General features: G+C 56.7%; 1 pseudogene; it reads left to right on the forward strand.

The window, feature by feature from the left end:
* The first annotated feature begins 31 nt into the window (after positions 1 to 31).
* The window catches only part of LOC116942108 (phospholipid phosphatase 2-like), a 23859-nt pseudogene continuing 4134 nt past the window's right edge, over positions 32 to 19756 (forward strand).

Raw genomic sequence — 19756 nt, forward strand, 5'->3', positions numbered from 1 at the left:
AAACACAATCCAATCCCTCTCACCCGTCTCCAACCCACCCCCTTTTCCTTCATGTGCACGACCGGCCCACACGGAGTGACACACACCAGAGGCGAGCGCGAGATGGCCTCAATATAGCGGGCGGCATCACCTCCATCCAACATAGCGGCTCGTGGTCAAGTCCTTAGCGGTGGCGTTTCTACTCTCCCTCCTCCTCTTCTTGCCACCATAGCCACTCAACACTTGTCCGACAGCTCGCGGTGACGAGGGTCGACGAGGAGGGGAGCTTCACATCGGCTCGTAGCTCTTCGTTATCACCGTGTCGTCGACGCCAGCAATCATCATCGCATGCGAACTTTCGTGTTGCGGAGCCACGCGGAGCCACTCTGGCTCTTCTCGACTTGAGAATTTGCTGTCAATAACCGGCAGCAGCAGCAGCAAGGGCAATACCAACAGCTTTGAACACCAAAGTGAACCATCACTTCTGCTGGTGGCGAGTCTACCGCTGTTGCTAATGCTAGCATATTGCGCTGCTAGTAGTAGTGTTAGTATCTGCTGTTAGTGCTGGTAGTATTGTTAGTATTTGCTGTTAGCGCTGGTGGTAGTGTTAAAATCTGCTGTTAGTGCTGGTGGCAGTGTTAGTATATGCTGCTAGTGCTGGTAGAAGTGTCAGTGTCTGCTGTTAGTGCTGGTGGCAGTGTTAGTATTTGCTGATAGCGCTGGTGGTAGTGTTAGTATCTGCTGTTAGTGCTGGTAGTAGTGTTAGTATCTGCTGATAGCGCTGGTGGTAGTGTTAGTATCTGCTGTTAGTGCTGGTAGTGGTGTTAGTATCTGCTGATAGTGCTGGTACAGTAGTAGTGTTAGTATCTGTTGATGCGCCTGTTGGTCGTAGTATTAGTAGCTGGTGCTGGTTAAGTAGTAGTGTTAGTATCTGCTGTTAGTGCTGGTAGTAGTGTTAGTATCTGCTGATAGTGCTGGTACAGTAGTAGTGTTAGTATCTGCTGTTAGTGCTGGTAGTAGTGTTAGTATCTGCTGTTAGTGCTGGTAGTAGTGTTAGAATCTGATGTTAGTGCTGGTAGTCGTGTTAGAATCTGCTGTTATTGCTGGTGGTAGTGTTAGTATATGCTGCTAGTGCTGGTGGCAGTGTTAGTATATGCTGCTAGTGCTGGTGGCAGTGTTAGTGTCTGCTGCTAGTGCTGGTAGTCGTGTTAGAATCTGCTGTTAGTGCTGGTGGTAGTGTTAGTATATGCTGCTAGTGCTGGTGGCAGTGTTAGTATATGCTGCTAGTGCTGGTGGCAGTGTTAGTGTCTGCTGCTAGTGCTGGTAGCAGCGTGAGCAGCTGCCGTGTGTGCTGGGAGTTGTCTCTGATCCGTTCGGGAGATTTAAATGGTGAGCAAGATGACTTTGGCCAGAACTGCTGCCACCATCTGCGCGGACGTGTTCTGCATCTTCCTGGGTGAGTGCAAACAGTCTTCACACACGCATACACACAGGCGTGTGCGCGTGCACGTGTGTGCGCGTGCACGTGTGTGCGCGCGGGGAGCGGTGGCGCAGCGGTCAGCGCACTGCGGCTTTGAACCCGGCGACCTGAATTTGTGAACGTCGTGGGCGAATATCTTTGAACAGCGCCTTGGGGCTCTCCCCAATGTCGACTTGGGCTTCGGATGAGTGTCCAGAACGCGACGTGCACACGGCGGCAAATGTATTGACCGGCTCAAGGCCGTAATTATGATATATATTGGGGGACACACACCCCTCCCCCCCAATATATTGGTATAGAATAGATTTCTGTTTATATGATTGTGGTTACGGTTGTACTTTATTAATCCCTAATCTCTGCCATTACATACAATGAAACAAGAAAAGTAAAAAAATAAAAAACAGAGCAATGTAATACAATACACTATTAGACATTATTGTTAAACATAAATATAAAGTCCATCCTATGTGCTAGTGATTTTTTTAAATATATATTTTAGGCAGAAAATGGCAGGAAATTTGTTTTAAAATTTAGATTTTTTTCTGGGGGGGGGGGGTGGGGGTGACCCCCAGACTCCCTGGAAGATTTGGTCCCCCCCCCCAATGTTGACTCCATGGCTACGGCCTTGCGGTGAAGTATGGTCAAACGACACCCGAACACGGCGTGGGGAGGGCACTTCGGGCTCGCGGTAGATTGTAAACAAACACAACAAAAAAACATGTCCGTGTAATGTTGTACGCATTATGGTGGTGGTGTTGCAGGTGTACAACCAAATCACTCTGAAACTCGTGTCTCGGAAGCTAAGCAAACGTCGATTCGGGTTAACGCTCGGATTGGCCGACTGCCCCGGCACAGCAGCTGGTGTCGGCGGCGAGGCCTGCGAGCTGGCCAGGAGGTGACAGTGTTTTCCTGAATCTATCTGTGCGGAACTTGTCAGCCCCGCACCCATGAGGCCAAACTCCCACTACCCATGGAATCCATGGCCACAACATCCCGATGAAGCAATGCGTGTCGTCTCACCCTGCTCATAAGACGCACGCAGCTCCCTCGATATTTAAGCAAAGGTTGAAGATGCGTCTTATAATCCGGTAGATGTGTGTGTGTGTACGTATGTATAGTGTGAGGTGTGTGTGTGTGTGTGCGAGGAGCGGTGGCGCAGTGATTAGCGTACTCCCTGCGAACCTATGCAACATGTAAATGCGTTCGATTCGCGGATAGAATTATATCGGAACCTTCCTGAGCCCTCCCCTAGGTCGACTCAGCCTCAAACGAGTACCCGGAACGGTGTGTTAACATCGCCACTGGGGAGATAAAGGCGGCCGGGCGTGGTGCTGGCCACCCACCCCCTCGTGTGCCGTTCCAGCCGTCATAGGTGCTCGCTAACAGCACTTGCCCCAACAGTCTGTTACAGGCTACACGGGGGATCTTTGTCTTTGTACACGTGCGCAATTGTGTACACGCCAGTATGTGTGTGTGTGCACGTGTGAATGTGTAACTGTGCACAGTATTACGTCCACATGTGTGTTGCACGTGTGCCAATCTGTGAATGTCAACGTTTGTGCAAGTGTGTATGTGTGTGTCTGTATGTGTGTGTGTCTGTGTGTGTGTCTGTGTGTGTCTGTGTGTATGTGTGTGTGCCTGTGAAGGGGAGCGGTAGTGTAGCGATTAGTGCGCTGCGCTATGAACCTGGCGACCCGGGTTCGATTCCCGCTCACGGCCAACACCAGTGACGATTATCTGAACCGGTCCCGGGCCTCCCCTAGGTCGACTCAGCCTCAAATGAGTGTGTGGTGTGTAAACATCGCCACTGGGGAGACAAAGGCGGTCGGGCGTGGTGCTGGCCACCCACCCCCTCGTGTACCGTTCCGGCCTTCATAGGTGCTCGCTAACAGCACTTGCCCCAACAGTCTGTTAAGGCCATATGGGGGATCTTTGTCTTTTTTGTGTCTGTGTGTCTGTGTTTGTATGTGTGTCTGTGTGTGTCTGTGTGTGTCTGCGTGTGTCTGTGTGTGTGTCTGTGTGTATGTGTATGTGTGTGTCTTTGTGTCTGTGTGGGGAGCGGTGGGGTAGCGGTTAGCGCTACGCTGCGCTACGAACCCGGCGACGAGCGTTCGATTCCCGCTCACGGCCAACACCACAGTGACGATTAATCTGAACCGGTGCTGGGCCTCTCCTAGGTCGACTCAGCCTCAAATGAGTACCTGGTGCGGTGTGTAGTAAACATCGCCACTGGGGAGACAAAGGCGGCCGGGCGTGGTGTTGGCCACCCACCCCCTCGTGTGCCGTGCTGGCCTGCATAGGCGCTCGCTAACAGCACTTGCCCATACAGTCTGTTACAGGCTACACGGGGGATCTTTGTCTTTTGTGCGCGTGTGTGGGGCGTGGTGCTGGTCACAGCCACCCACCCCATCGCGTGCCCTGCTCCTCGCTCACAGAACTCGGCCAAACAGAGCCTGGTTAAGTCTATACGGTGGAGCTTTATATGTCCACGTGTGTCCCGCGTGTGTCCCACGTGTGTTCCACGTGTGTCACCGTGCGAATGCCAACGCGCACGCGTGGGGAGCGGTGGCGCAGCAGTTAGCGCGCTGCGCCGCATAACCCGGCGGTCCGAGTTCGATTCCCACCCACGAAGCCAGCATCGGTGCGCTGGCTGTCTTTTGAACCGGTCCTGGGCCTGCCCTGGGTCGACTCAGCCACAAACGATGCAATACAATCAGGGGGAGACAAAGGCGGTCGGGCGTGGTTGCTCATGGCCACCGATCCCTCGTGAGCCGTGCCTCCCAGCGGCAATAAATGCCAACCGCACTTGCCCCCGATTCCGTTGAAGGCTATACGGGGTGTGTGGGGGGGGATTTCATCTTTGTCTTCGTGCTTTTCACCCAATTCGCACATCGTCCTCCACTTACTGTGACTGTGGCGGGGGTGGTGGGGGTGGTGGTGGGAGTGGTGGTGGTGGAGGGGGTGGTGGTGGTGGTGGGGGTGGTGGTGGTGGAGGGGGTGGGGGTGGTGGGGGTGGTGGTGGAGGGGGTAGTGGGGGTAGTGGTGGGGGTGGTGGGGGTGGTGGTGGGGGTGGGGGGTGGTGGTGGGGATGGTGGTGGTGGTGGTGGGGGGGTGATGGTGGGGGTGGTGGGGGCGGTGGTGGTGGAGGTGGTGGTGGAGGTGGTGGGGGTGGTGGGGGTGGTGGTGGAGGGGGTGGTGGTGGGGGTGGGGGTGGTGGTGGGGATGGTGGTGGTGGGGGTGATGGGTGGTGGTGGGGGGGTGATGGTGGGGGTGGTGGGGGTGGTGGTGGTGGAGGGGGTGGAGGGGGTGGTGGTGGTGCGGGGGGTGATGGTGGGGGTGGTGGGTGGTGGTGGGGGGGTGATGGTGGGGGTGGTGGGGGCGGTGGTGGTGGTGGTGGTGGGGGTGATGGGTGGTGGTGGTGGGGGGGTGATGGGGAGGAGGGGTTTCGGCTCCCAAGATAATTGCATGATCTCACACAAATAAACACACCGCCAATTACACGTGACACGCGAATTAATTACCCCCTCGGATAAACAGAGCCACGGGCCAATCGCTGGCGGCGGTCGTGGTCCTGATGCATTGGGGGGAGGGCCCCCCCCAGGCCCCCCCCCTCTCGCCTCCCCCAGGCCCCCCCCCCTTAAATGTTTAACCCCCCCCCATCCGAGTGAGACGAGATGAGAGATGTAGACGGGAGATAAGCGATGTCGTGAGATGAGAGAAGGGAGGGAGATGCAGGCAAAAGATGAGAAATGCTCACTTGCATTCATGGCCCTGCGAACTCCCGTCACAAATTAACGATGCACAATCAGAATCTTTGTTTAGACTGCAGGAGAAATCTGATGAGCTATGAAGCTCTTTTCTTCACAGATGATGTCCAAAGCAATAGCCCCTGCCACAGGAACTGTGAAGTCTCCACCACTGGCACCGGATTCGGGCGACACTCTGACTTCCCCAACTCTTAGGAGTTGTCTCGAGTTCCTGAAGCCCAATCGCCGACCTCCCGCATTCTCAGACGAACTCTCCCTGTGCGAGACGAACCCGGCGACCCGAGTTCGAGTCCCGCTCACGGCGAACACGGGTGACCATTACGTGAACCGGTCCTGTTAGGCCTTCCCCTAGGTCGACTCGGTCTCAATTAAGTAGCTGGTGGCGTGCGTATGTAAGCATCGCCACTGGGGAGACAAAGGCGGCCGGGCGCGGCGTTGGCCTCAATGGGGTGCTGCTGCTCGCGAACAGCACTTGCCCCAGTGGCCCGTTAAAGGCTACACGGGGGTCCTTCGTCTTTGTAACTTTAACTGGAGCGTCTCTCTCTCTTTAGTCGGGAGAATGTTGCAAGTCAAAGGTCAAAGTGATTTCCTGCACGCTCAAAGGATGCATTGAGGGCATTGGAGCTCATCCAGTAGTGGCGTGACGAGTTGAGGGGGGGGGCAGGCAGGGGGGGGTGCCTCGGCCCCCCCTGGTGGCCAAAGCTACGAGTTGCCCCCCCTCCCCCCCCCCCCCCCCAGGATATTTGTATTCAACAACAGCGGTGTAAAAGGGCAAATATTTACGAGGATGCTTTCGCATGGAACTCCGTTTCCGGGATATTTATTTGACTGGATGCGCCATCAGCTGCATCGCAAAGAGGCGAAAACCACGACGGAGCTGTTGCTGCCTGCGTTTTGTTCAGACGGAGCGCGCCACTGCCGGCGTCAGACGTTTGAGACCCGTGAGCTGAACGAGGTGATGAGGCCAGGAGGCGTCGCGATGCAGAATAGCCTCGAGATGCGACCGTGCCAAAGTAGACAAATGGAACGTTGGGGGGGCTCCACTTGATGCCGAATTGCCGCCCCCCCCCACCGACTTTGAGCTGATATCGTCGCCGCTGTACGCCGCTGTGCTCATCGCCTGCTGACAATTCACGCTGGTGCCGGTGGTGGAAACTCCACGCTCCTGTGACGGGAGTTGGCGTGGTTGTAGGTGGAGTCTACGTAGTTGTAGGTCGAGTTCTACGTAGTTGTAGGTCGAGTTCTACGTAGCTGAAGGTCGAGTTCTACGTAGTTGAAGGTCGAGTTCTACGTAGTTGTAGGTCGAGTTCTACGTAGTTGTAGGTCGAGTTCTACGTAGTTGGAGGTCGAGTTCTACGTAGTTGTAGGTCGAGTTCTACGTAGTTGTAGGTCGAGTTCTACGTAGTTGTAGGTCGAGTTCTACGTAGTTGAAGGTCGAGTTCTACGTAGTTGTAGGTCGAGTTCTACGTAGTTGTAGGTCGAGTTCTACGTAGTTGTAGGTCGAGTTCTACGTAGTTGTAGGTCGAGTTCTACGTAGCTGAAGGTCGAGTTCTACGTAGTTGTAGGTCGAGTCTACGTAGTTGTAGGTCGAGTTCTACGTAGTTGTAGGTCGAGTCTACGTAGGTGTAGGTCGAGTTCTACGTAGTTGTAGGTCGAGTTCTACGTAGTTGTAGGTCGAGTCTACGTAGTTGTAGGTCGAGTTCTACGTAGTTGTAGGTCGAGTTCTACGTAGGTGTAGGTCGAGTTCTACGTAGTTGTAGGTCGAGTTCTACGTAGTTGTAGGTCGAGTCTACGTAGTTGTAGGTCGAGTTCTACGTAGTTGTAGGTCGAGTTCTACGTAGTTGTAGGTCGAGTTCTACGTAGTTGTAGGTCGAGTTCTACGCAGCTAACTGGAGTGAGGCTCAAATTAGGGAGGCGGTGATGGGAAGCCGTGCTCGATACCGGGGTGAGAGGTTAGGGGGCCTCTGTCGGCCATGCGTCATTATAACAACAACAGTGGCAACAACAACAACGACGATGACCATTCGAGTTTATGCGACGTCTCGTGCCAACGCAAACAGAGCAGCACTTAGGAGGGGGCTTTCGCGACCAATATTACCCATATTAGGGGGGGGGGGTGCGGTGTGGTTTGTTGGGTTAGATCACGTACGTATATAAATGTGTCGTTCAACCCACCACCACCCAATTTAGTAAGGGGTTTGTCACGTAAACAAAATAACGTGGCCAAATTCGTTACTAGTAGAGCACCACACGGGCTGCGTGTTGGAGAGTGAAACCCACTGCAGCATTGGCACGTCTACTACGAAGTTCGGCCAGGAATTACCACGACAGACGACAGCATGATGACAGACCTCACTAATTGGCTGTGTCGGGTGGTGGCGGGTTTCACGACACATTTATATATTGACGCGATATTCCCCAAATACCCCCTCCTCTACTATGAGCAAACAGAGTAGCGTGGATCGTCCAGGGATACTTCACCGTTCCGAAAAAATTAAAATTTCGAAACCTCTCCGCCCTCTCTACTTCCTGCGAAGAATGGGCGGAACGTCGCCTACTGCCAAGGCCGCACCCGCAGTGTAGCTCACTGCTGTTTAGTGCCTCCACCCAGAGGTGACAATCACTGCCTCTGGCTCCCGTTCCTCCACCCAGAGGTCACAATCACTGCCCCTGGCTCCCGTTCCTCCACCCAGAGGTCACAATCACTGCCCCTGGCTCGCGTTCCTCCACCCAGAGGTGACAATCACTGCCCCTGGCTCCCGTTCCTCCACCCAGAGGTCACAATCACTGCCCCTGGCTCCCGTTCCTCTACCCAGAGGTGACAATCACTGCCCCTGGCTCCCGTTCCTCTGTGCGGGCCAATCACTGCCCTTGCTCCCGTTCCTCCGTGCGGGCCAATCACTGCCCTTGCTCCCGTTCCTCCGTGCGGGCCAATCACTGCCCTTGCCTTTGTTCCTCCGTGCGGGACCAATCACCACAACGGTGGCTTTGTGGAAGAGCCACTTGAAAAGGGGAGGTGGCGGCTTGCCAATTCACTCGCATCGGCCACGCGAGTCATTGAGTTTACCCGCCACAGTGATGTCCTGCCCCCTCTGGCCCACGGACTCGTAGAGAAGGGCCAAGCGGGTCAGGGGTCAAAGACCTTGAGCTGGGTTCGCGACCGGGTTACAGCCACTGTGTGCGATGAACTGCTGTTATTGTAACCACCGAGTTTATTGACCACTGGAAAGCCTCAGGCATGAATCTTTGTCAGGAGAGGCCCTGCTAGGTTTTTCGCAGTAGGAGGCATTGTTTGCTATGCGTGGATCCCACATTGAGTGATTTTTTTTTTAGTAGACTGGGTTCTTCAGTGGAGTGATGGATTCTCGGCCCTGTCACCAATGGACTGCACTACAGCAACATCACCAATACTACCACCACCACCATCACCACCAACACTACTACCATCAACACTACCACCACCACCAACACTACCACCACCACCACCACCAACACTACCACCACCTTTCTAGATTTGAAGCTTTCGTGACTGCAAGGATCCATACTCTTTGGTTCTATTCGGTAAAGTCACGTAGGTAAAAAACAAAACAATTCCTACACTACACCACCAACACTACCACCACCACCAACACTACCACCACCATCAACACTACCACCAACACTACCACCACCACTACCACCACCACCAACACTACCACCACCCACTACCACCGACACTACCACCACCAACACCACCACTACCAACACCATCACCACCAACACTACCACCAACACAACCACCACCAACACTACCACCAACACTACCACCACCAACGCTACCACCAACACTACCACCACCACCAACACTACCACCACCAACACCGACACTACCAACACCACCAACACTACCACCACCAACACCACCAACACTACCAACAGACAACCCCTTCGCACTAAATTCGTGATTTCACATAAATTTGGCAACATTCCAGCTCTGAGAATGACAAAATGTTGGTTTAACCGTAAACCGCACCCTGCCGCACACAGAAAGATCCCCCGTATAGCCTGAACGGACAGTTGGGACAAGTGCTGCTAGCGAGCACTTACGAAGGCCCACTCGCACACATTCACGATCCGGCGAGCACTCCAAGCCGAAGGGTCCCTGTGCTCACAATTGCCACGTGAGCTTGGGACATTCGAGGCCACGGACCAGTGGTGGAAATCCCACGTGCTCATGGCCATGTTCTCAGAATAACCATTCGGGCAACCGCAGTCGCCTTTTCCCACAGGTACCCTGGGGAGTCATGTGGAGCTGATGATAGCTAGATGGATGGATGTATCATCATCCCCAGTGACGGCTGGCTGCCTGGTGATGGGGCACTCCCAGCGGGAGCTGTCCCCCGTGCGGACAAAGGCGACTCAGCACCTGGCCTGGCAATGGACGCGTTCCAGTTCAGTAGGGGGGGCGATAACGCCGCTGCTTTATTCTCGATTTGAATTCACAGATAGATTCAAGTCTGCTTTGAACTTCCACACCCCCCCCCCCCCGGTTCTGTTTTTGTTTCATGCATTGCACATTTGGGGGGGGGGGAAATCCTAGGATGGAATGCCGCATTGTGAGTTTACATTTCAATCACTGTGTAAGAAAAGGTTTTTACCCTTCCTGCAATAAAACAGTTTGTGTTAAGATGTTAACAAGCCGAAATGAAACATTTCGCGAGGAATCCTTTCGCTGGCATTGACCACACAGACTCTTGGTGAACATGCAAACATAAAAAAACACATGCTTGGGTAGGATATGATGGCGTTGTCCTCTGGTCTCACACCGTTGAGACGAGGCTCTAAAAAAAGCCGTCTCTGGTGGGGACCAATACGTTTCAAAGACAAAGCCATCATCATATACTACCAGAGCATTGTAGCTTGTTTGCATGCTCAACACGAGTCTGTGTGGTCGATGCAAAGCGACAGGATTCCTTGCACAACGTTTCAGTTTGGTGTGTTAACACCTTAACACGAACTGTTTTATTGCCAGAGAGGGTAAAAACCTTTTCTGATATTTTGAAAGCGGCAAGGGAGGTCCCGTGATGTGCATCATCATCATCGTCGCTATTCGTCGCTGGAACTTTACTTGCTTCTTGCCATCTCGCTGAGCGACTCTCGCAAACGAGGGAACGCTTCCGTGCCCGTTCCGCCGAGTTCCCCCTGGCGCCGTGGTTCCCACGTACACAAAAAATAACAACAAACAACAACAACAGTCGACTCGAAACTCGACAATTGGCGCCGTGTAATCATCCCGGTCGAGCGATTTTTTTTGTTTGTTTAGCGGAGCGAAATGTTTTTATTTTTTGATCGCACAACAAAAATGACGACCACGATGTCTCCTCGCCCCCTCCTTCCTCCACCTCCCCCTCCTCCTCCTCCCCCTCCTCCTCCTCTTCCTTCTTCTCCTCCTTCCTCCTCCTCTTCCTCCTCCCCCTCCTCTTCTCCTCCTCCTCCTCCTCCTCCTCCTCCCCCCCCTCCTCCTCCTCCTCTTCCTCCTCCCCCTCCTCCTCCCCCTCCTCCTCCTCCTCTTTCTCCTCCCCCTCCTCCTCCTCTTCCTCCTCCCCCTCCTCCTCCTCCTCCCCCTCCCCTTCCTCCTCCCCGTCCTCCTCCTCCTCCTCCCCCTCCCTCCTCTCCTCCCTCCCTCTTCCTCCTCCTCCCCCCCTCCTCCTCCCTCCTCCCTCCCCTCCGCCAGCGTTCCTGCCGGTGGCCGTGCTCTACCTGTCGGGCGCGGCGCCGTTCCAACGCGGCTTCTTCTGCGACGACGCCACCATCGCGTACCCGTACCGCGACAGCACCATCAGCAGCGGCACGCTCATGGCCGTGGGGTTCAGCCTCGCCCTGCTCAGCGTGAGTTGGACCGCAGCGACCTTCGCCCTGCCCTGCCCCACCAACGGAGCGCAAGCCCCCGAGCGCTGGCGCTATCTCTGGCGCCGGCGTTCGAGGCCGGCCCGAGGTTGTGTCCACGTTGAACTTCTTTCGCAACCGTACGTAGCCAACCGTGCTAATCGGTCGTGGGGGGGGGGGGGGGGAATGACAACTAAACACAACAAGCAGTTCTAAGAAATGAGTTTCAATCGAGATGATTTAAAAGTGACTTGCTCATATCGGAAGGAAGAACGTTCCAGACGGTCGCAGAGGCGCATTTGAAAGCGCGCGGTGCGGTGACCGTCCCACTCCGCTGTACAGCTCTTTATCAGAAGCAACCTGGCCACAAATGATAGCTCGACGAAGTGGCTTATCACGTGGAAATGTAAAACATCCAAATGCTCCAGACGCGTGACGTTGTTTTCATAACGCGGAGGGAAAAACCGACGGACCCGGAGAAAAATCCACACGACCACGAGGAGAGAGACACCGCAAACTCCAAATATACAGCAGCAGCAGGCGTCAGGGTCGGGTTCGAACCCACGACCTCCGGTATACCAGGCGAGGTAGTTAACATCTCCTAGCCACCGTGATGATGAAGATGATGAGAGATGCAAACTCCAAATATACAGCAGCAGCAGGCATTGTCAGGGTCAGGGTCGCATCCACGACCTCCTGTATGCCAGGCGAGGTAGTTAACATCTCCTAGCCACCGTGATGATGATGAGAGAGACACCACAAACTCCAAATATACAGCAGCAGGCGTCAGGGTCGGGTTCGAACCCACGACCTCCGGCATACCAGGCGAGGTAGTTAACATCTCCTAGCCACCGTGATGATGATGATGATGAAAGAGAGAGACCCACACAGACACCTACATAGACATCAGTGTCCAGGGATAGAACCCACGACCTCCGGCACACCAGGCGAGGTAGTTAACATCTCCTAGCCACCGTGATGATGATGAGAGAGAGACACACACACAGACACCTACATAGACATCAGTGTCCAGGGATGGAACCCACGACCTCCTGCATACCAGGCGAGGTAGTCAACATCTCCTAGCCACTGTGACGCTGTCAGGACGGCGCCAAGAGCAGCGGCACTGTCGTGGCCGTGAACTTCAGCCTTGGCCCTGCTCGGCGTGACCCTCACCGCCACTGGGACCCTCAGCACCACCCCCGCCACCCACCACCATGGGAGCAGCGGTAGCCCGGCTAGGCAACGTGCCGACTCCCCAATCTCTCCCCAATCTCCATCCTCTCCTCAATCCCTCCCCTCTCCCTCCCCTCCTCCTCTGCCACCACCCCCACACCCAACACCAGATTGCGTGGGGAGAGTTTGTGAGCGTCCGTTACGGAGGTGATCGCCCGTGCTCCTCCTCCTCCTCCTCGTCCGCCGCCTCCGCCATCGCCGGCCCCCGGCGATAGCGGGGGCCCCCTACGGGACCCCCTCGCGGCCGCGCTCTACGCACGCATCGGCAGCTTCCTGCTGGGGGCCGCCCTGAGCCAGGCGCTGACCGAGACGGCCAAGTTCAGCATCGGGCGCCTGCGGCCGCACTTCCTCGATGTGTGCCGCCCCACGCGACGGCGCTGTGGGGCGAGTGCGGCGCCCGCGTGGGCGGCCCCAACTACGTGCAGGTGGAGGTGTGCACGGGGGAGCCGCACGTCATCCGAGAAGCCAGGTGCACGCGCGTGCGTGTGCGTGCGCGTGCGTGCGTGCGTGTGCGTGCGTGTGCGTTGGTGGGGGGAGTGGTGGTGTAGCGGTTCTTCGAACCCGGCGACCCGAGTTCGATTTCCGCTCACGGCCAACACCGGTGGCGATTATCTGAACCGGTCCTGGCCTCCCCTAGGTCGAATCGGCTTCAAATGAGTAGCTGGCGCGGTGCGTAGTAAACGTCGCCACCGGGGAGAGACAGAGGCGGCGGGCGCGGCGCTGGCCACCCACCGCCTCGTGTGCCGTGCCGGCCTTCACAGGTGCTGCTCGCTAACAGCACTTTGTGGTGCACCTAGCCTGGCACAAGCGCCGTGGTGACATCGCGGCCGCTCGGTGGCGAACGGTGGTTGTTGTTGTTGTGGTGGGTGGGTGGGGGGCGCGGGGTGCGGGGGGAGGGATTGGGTGGCTCGCTTGAAGCGTCGAAGGCTCAGCTGCTGGCAGGAGGTCACCGGACACAGACTCCACCAGAGGTGACTGCCGGGACGCCACCGGCTGCGCTCCCGGAACCCGTGGCCAGACCCGTGCCAAAAATTTGCGTGGCCCCTCTCAAGAGCGTCGGAAACAGTGGACTCTGGCCTGGCCTCCAGATGGGTAAACGATAACGACCGATGGGGCAAGCGGCCTCGCTCCGCTCTGCATCACCCACCCCCCTTCCTCCTCCTTCTCCTTCCCTCTTGGAGTATCCTCCCTCACCCCACCGTCCCAGCTCGCCATCTCGAGCACAATCCACCCAGCCATCGTCTCTCGACCGTCCGTCCCGTCTGTAACTCGAGTGGAATCTTTGCCTTCACCACCCCTTCGCTCGCATCCATCATCCATCCCTCCCTCCAAACATTCATCCGTGCGTAACACTAATCTCTCCATCCATCTCCAACTCAAGTGGAATCTTTCCCTCCACCCCTCTCCCCCTTCCCTTCGCTCGCACCCATGAATCCCTCCCTCCACATATTCACGCCTCCGTACATTGATCTCTCAATCCGTCTGTGACTGAGGCGGAATCCCTCCCCTCCTCCCATCGATCCTTCCCTCCATCCATGCACCGCCGTACCCCCATCCATGGCATTCACCTCTCCAAGCCACATCCACGCCGAGCGGAATCCCACCCGCGTCTCCCATCCACTCACCCAAAACATTTCACATGCTTCTAAATCCCTCTGGCTCGCTGCCCTCCTGCCGCTGCTGCCCTCCTGCCGCTGCTGCCCTCCTGCTGCTGCTCTGCTGCCCTCCTCCTGCCGCTGCCCTGCCACTGCTGCTCTGCCGCTGCTCTGCTGCCCTGCTGCTGCTGCCCTGCTGCCGTTGCTGCCCTGCTGCTGCCCTCCTGCTGCTGCCCTGCCGCCGCTGCCCTCCTGCTGCTGCCCTGCCACTGCTGCTCTGCCGCTGCTGCCCTCCTGCCGCTGCTGCCCTGCTGCTGCTGCTCTCCTGCCGCTGCTGCCCTCCTGCCGCTGCTGCCCTCCTGCTGCTGCCCTGCTACTGCTGCTCTGCTGCCCTGCTGCTGCTGCCCTCCTGCTGCTGCCCTGCTGCTGCTGCCCTGCTGCTGCTGCTGCCCTGCACGGCGCACGAATCTCGATCAGCGCACCGGCGCCGTCTGCGTTGAGCGATCTTGAAGAGATTGCGAGCGCCGCTTCTGGCTGTTGGCTGGAGGGGTTTGCCGATGGTGCTGGAGGCGGTGAGGGAAGTCGGAGGAGGAGAGTGGACGTGGGGGGGTGGGGGGGTTTCCCCCTTCCGTGGCTGGCCGTCTGGTTGCGTCATCCCTGGACGATCGTGCCAATGCCCCCCCTCCAAGCCCGCGCGGGGGTCACGTGGTCACCAAGATTCCTTCTCAGTGAACGGAATTTTTTGTCCCTCCTTCCACCACAACAAGACAAAGCTCCCCACCCCACCAGTGTAGCCTTAACAGACTGTTGGGGCAAGTGCTGTTAGCGAGCACCTATGAAGGCCGGCACGGTACACGAGGGGGTGGGGTGGCCTGAACCACGCCCGACCGCCTTTGTCTCCCAGTGGCGGTGTTTTTTTTTACGCACCGAACCCATGTACTCATTTGAGGCCGAGTCGACCTAGGGGAGCCCCAGCAATGGTTTAGATAGCCGTCTCGCGCTGACCACTACACGATTGCTCCCCCTACATGGACCACCATACACTACTCACACATATCACCACACACACACCACCGCACACACCACCACTCACTACCACCACACACACACCACTACACACCCACCACACACTACCACCACACACACACCACCACACACACACAACCATCACCACACACACACAACCCACCACACACACCACCACTCACACACAACCACACACACACACAACTACCACTACACACACACCACCCACCACACACACCACACACACACACACACACACCACACACACCACACACACACCACACACACTACCACCACACACACACCACCACACACTACCACCACACACACACCACCACCACACACACACACACAACCATCACCACACACACACACACACAACCCACCACACACACCACCACCACACACAACCACACACACCACACACACACACCACACACACACACCACACACACCACCACTCACACACAACCACACACACACAACTACCACTACACACACACACACCACACACTCACACCACACACAACCACACACACACACCACACACACACACCACACACACCACCACCACACACAACCACACACACCACACACACACACCACACACACACACCACTCACACACAACCACACCCACACAACTACCACCACACACACACCACACACACACACCACACACAACCCACCACACACACCACACACAACCACACACAAACCACACACACCACCACACATACCACACACACACCACACACACACCACACACACCACACACACTACACACACCACACACATCACCAGCTGCACAGTTTGTTGCAGGGGGCAGCACGGTGTGTTACTGGATACAGATCGTGATCACAGAGGGCAGCGTCATTGTCCCCTCGTCACTGACCCCCCTCCCTCCCCTCCCTCTCCCTCCCCTCTCCCTCCCCTCCCTCCCTCCCCTCCCCTCCCTCCCCCCTCCCCTCCCCTCTCCCTCCCCTTGCCTCTCCCTCCCCTCTCCCCTCCCCCTCCCCTCTCCTTCCCCTCTCCCTCCCCTCTCCCTCCCCTCCCCTCTCCCTCCCCTCTCCCTCCCCCCTCCCTCCCCTCTCCCTCCCCTCTCTCCTCCCCTCTCCCTCCCCTCTCCCCTCTCCCTCCCCTCCCCTCTCCCTCCCTCCCCTCTCCCTCCCCTCTCCCTCCCCCTCCCCTCTCCCTCCCCTCTCCCTCTCCTCTCCCTCCCCTCTCCCTCCCCTCCCCCTCCCCTCTCCCTCCCCTCTCCCTCCCCTCCCCCTCTCCTCTCCCCTCCCCTCTCCCTCCCCCTCCCCTCTCCCTCACCTCTCCCTCCCCCTCCCCCTCTCCCTCCCCTCTCCCTCTCCCTCCCCTCCCCTCTCCCTCCCCTCTCTCCTCCCCCTCTCCCTCCCCTCCCCTCCCCTCTCCCTCCCCTCCCCCTCCCCTCTCCCTCCCCTCTCCCTCCCCTCTCCCTCCCCTCTCCCTCCCCTCCCCCTCCCCTCTCCCTCCCCTCTCCCTCCCCTCTCCCCTCCCCTCTCCCTCCCCTCTCCCTCCCCTCCCCTCTCCCCCCCCTCTCCCCTCCCCCTCCCCTCTCCCTCCCCTCTCCCTCCCCTCCCCTCTCCCTCCCCTCCCCTCCCCCTCCCCTCTCCCTCCCCTCTCCCTCCCCTCCCCTCTCCCTCCCCTCCCCCTCCCCTCTCCTCTCCCTCCCCTCTCCTCCCCTCTCCCTCCCCTCTCCCTCCCCTCCCCTCTCCCTCCCCTCCCCCTCTCCCTCCCCTCCCCCTCTCCCTCCCCTCCCCCTCTCCCTCCCCTCTCCCTCCCCTCTCCCTCCCCTCCCCTCTCCCTCCCCTCTCCCTCCCCTCTCCCTCCCCCTCTCCCTCCCCTCCCCTCTCCCACAGGAAGTCGTTCTACTCGGGCCATGCCTCCTTCTCCATGTACACGATGATCTTCCTCGCCGTGAGAACCTGCACAACAACCACAACAACAACATCAACCACAACACCAACATCAAGCACAACATCAACAACAACCACAACATTAACCACATCATCAACAATAACCAGAAAGTGGCGGTGACGTCACTATGGCACTTGTGCCAGGCAAGGTGCACCTTGGGACCACACAAACACCCCCCGTGTAGCCTGTAACAGACTGTAGGGGCAAGTGCTCTTAGCGAGCTGCACCTATGAAGGCCGGCACGGCACACGAGGGGGGTGGGTGGCCAGCACCGCGCCCGGCCGCCTTTGTCTCCCCAGTGGCGATATTTACACACCGCCACCAGGTACTCATTTGAGGCTGAGTCGACCTAGGGGAGGCCCACGACCGGTTCAAATAATCGTCACCGGTGCGCCGGGTTCGTAGCACAGCGCGCTAACCATCACACACACACATCTGTTGAAAAGAGCTTTGTAGCTCATCAGATTCCTCCAGTATAAATACATATTCTGTTAGAGAGCGGTTGCCCGGGCGACATTGCGCGAGGTCACGTGGGAGGGGGTTCTAATCCGAGCCACAGGTCAACTCAGCCCATCATCATCATCATCGTCGTCACATTGCTTTAAGGGTTGTTAAAATGGAGTACCACTTTGTAGGTGAGAAGCCGTTGTGGTACGAGCAGCAATACGCGAGACGGAGCGTCTTGGGGCTCCGTCTCGCCTCGGGGGGGGGGGGGGGAAGTGGTGTGGACATTCCACATTGCCATGACAGAGCCAAGTTGGTCTACCCGTAGATTAACCCCACTCGTACATCATCCAGATTTAAAACTCATTTCCTTAGAACTCCTTTGTGCGTCAAGTTTGTTGTCCTTCCCGATTAGCATGGCTGGCTACGTACGGTGCGGACGAAGTTCAACGTGCATCTGTACAAACGAACCTGTGTGCGATCTCTCACCCACGTGGCTCCTCTCCCCATGCTCTTATCGTCGTCGTCATGGTCGAGCCACTGCTGGATGAAGAGCGTGTGCCTCTCCATCTCTCCCTGGCTTTCTATATCTCTCTCAATCTTTCTCTCCATCTCTCTCACTCTCCATCTCTCTCAATCTCTCTCCCTCACTCTCTATATATCTCCATCTCTCTCCCTCACTCTCTATATCTCTCTCCCTCTCCATCTCTCCCCTCTCCATCTCTCTCCCTCTCCATCTCTCTCCCTCTCCATCTCTCTCACTCTCCATCTCTCTCAATCTCTCTCCCTCACTCTCTATATATCTCCATCTCTCTCCCTCACTCTCTATATCTCTCTCCCTCTCCATCTCTCTCCCTCTCCATCTCTCTCCCTCTCCATCTCTCTCTCTCTCCATCTCTCTCACTCTCCATCTCTCTCACTCTCCATCTCTCTCCATCTCTCTCACTCTCCATCTCTCTCCCTTTCCATCTCTCACTCTCCATCTCTCCCGCGCTCCATCTCTCACTCTCCATCTCTCTCCCTCTCCATCTCTCTCACTCTCCATCCCTCTCCATCTCTCTCCCTCTCCATCTCTCTCACTCTCCATCTCTCTCCCTCTCCATCTCTCTCACTCTCCATCTCTCTCCCTCTCCATCTCTCTCACTCTCCATCTCTCTCCCTCTCCATCTCTCTCCCTCTCCATCTCTCTCACTCTCAATCTCTCTCCCTCTCCATCTCTCTCACTCTCCATCTCTCTCGCTCTCCATCTCTCTCGCGCTCCATCTCTCTCACTCTCCATCTCTCTCCCTCTCCATCTCTCTCGCGCTCCATCTCTCTTGCTCTCAATCTCTCCATCTCTCTCACTCTCCATCTCTCTCACTCTCCATCTCTCTCGCTCTCCATCTCTCTCGCTCTCCATCTCTCTCCCTCTCCATCTCTCTCCCTCTCCATCTCTCTCGCGCTCCATCTCTCACTCTCCATCTCACTTTCCATCTCCTCCATCTCTCTCCCTCTCCATCTCTCTCCCTCTCCATCTCTCTCCCTCTCCATCTCTCTCCCTCTCCATCTCTCTCACTCTCCATCTCTCTCCCTCTCCATCTCTCTCACTCTCCATCTCTCTCACTCTCCATCTCTCCCTCTCCATCTCTCTCCCTCTCCATCTCTCTCACTCTCCATCTCTCTCACGCTCCATCTCTCACTCTCCATCTCACTTTCCATCTCCATCTCTCTCCCTCTCCATCTCTCTCACTCTCCATCTCTCTCGCTCTCCATCTCTCTCGCGCTCCATCTCTCTCACTCTCCATCTCTCTCGCGCTCCATCTCTCTCGCTCTCAATCTCTCCATCTCTCTCACTCTCCATCTCTCTCACTCTCCATCTCTCTCGCTCTCCATCTCTCTCGCTCTCCATCTCTCTCCCTCTCCATCTCTCTCCCTCTCTATCTCTCTCGCGCTCCATCTCTCACTTTCCATCTCCTCCATCTCTCTCTCTCTCCATCTCTCTCCCTCTCCATCTCTCTCCCTCTCCATCTCTCTCACTCTACATCTCTCTCACTCTCCATCTCTCCCTCTCCATCTCTCTCACTCTCCATCTCTCTCACTCTCCATCTCTCTCGCGCTCCATCTCTCACTCTCCATCTCACTTTCCATCTCCTTCTCCATCTCTCTCCCTCTCCATCTCTCTCCCTCTCCATCTCTCTCCCTCTCCATCTCTCCCACTCTCCATCTCTCTCCCTCTCTCTTACCCTCCCTCTCTCTAACTCTCCATCTCTCTCGCTCTCTCTAACTCTCCATCTCTCTCGCTCTTCATCTCTCTCCCTCTCCATCTCTCTCCATCTCTCTAACTCTCCATCTCTCTCACTCTCCATCTCTCTCACTCCTCCATCTCTCTCCATCTCTCTCACTCTCCATCTCTCTAACTCTCCATCTCTCTCCCTCTCCATC

The sequence above is a fragment of the Petromyzon marinus genome, chromosome 1 (assembly GCF_048934315.1).
Source record: "Petromyzon marinus isolate PM22_M1 ecotype Great Lakes invasive population chromosome 1, UKy_Petmar_22M1.pri1.0, whole genome shotgun sequence".
Taxonomy (NCBI): domain Eukaryota; kingdom Metazoa; phylum Chordata; class Hyperoartia; order Petromyzontiformes; family Petromyzontidae; genus Petromyzon; species Petromyzon marinus.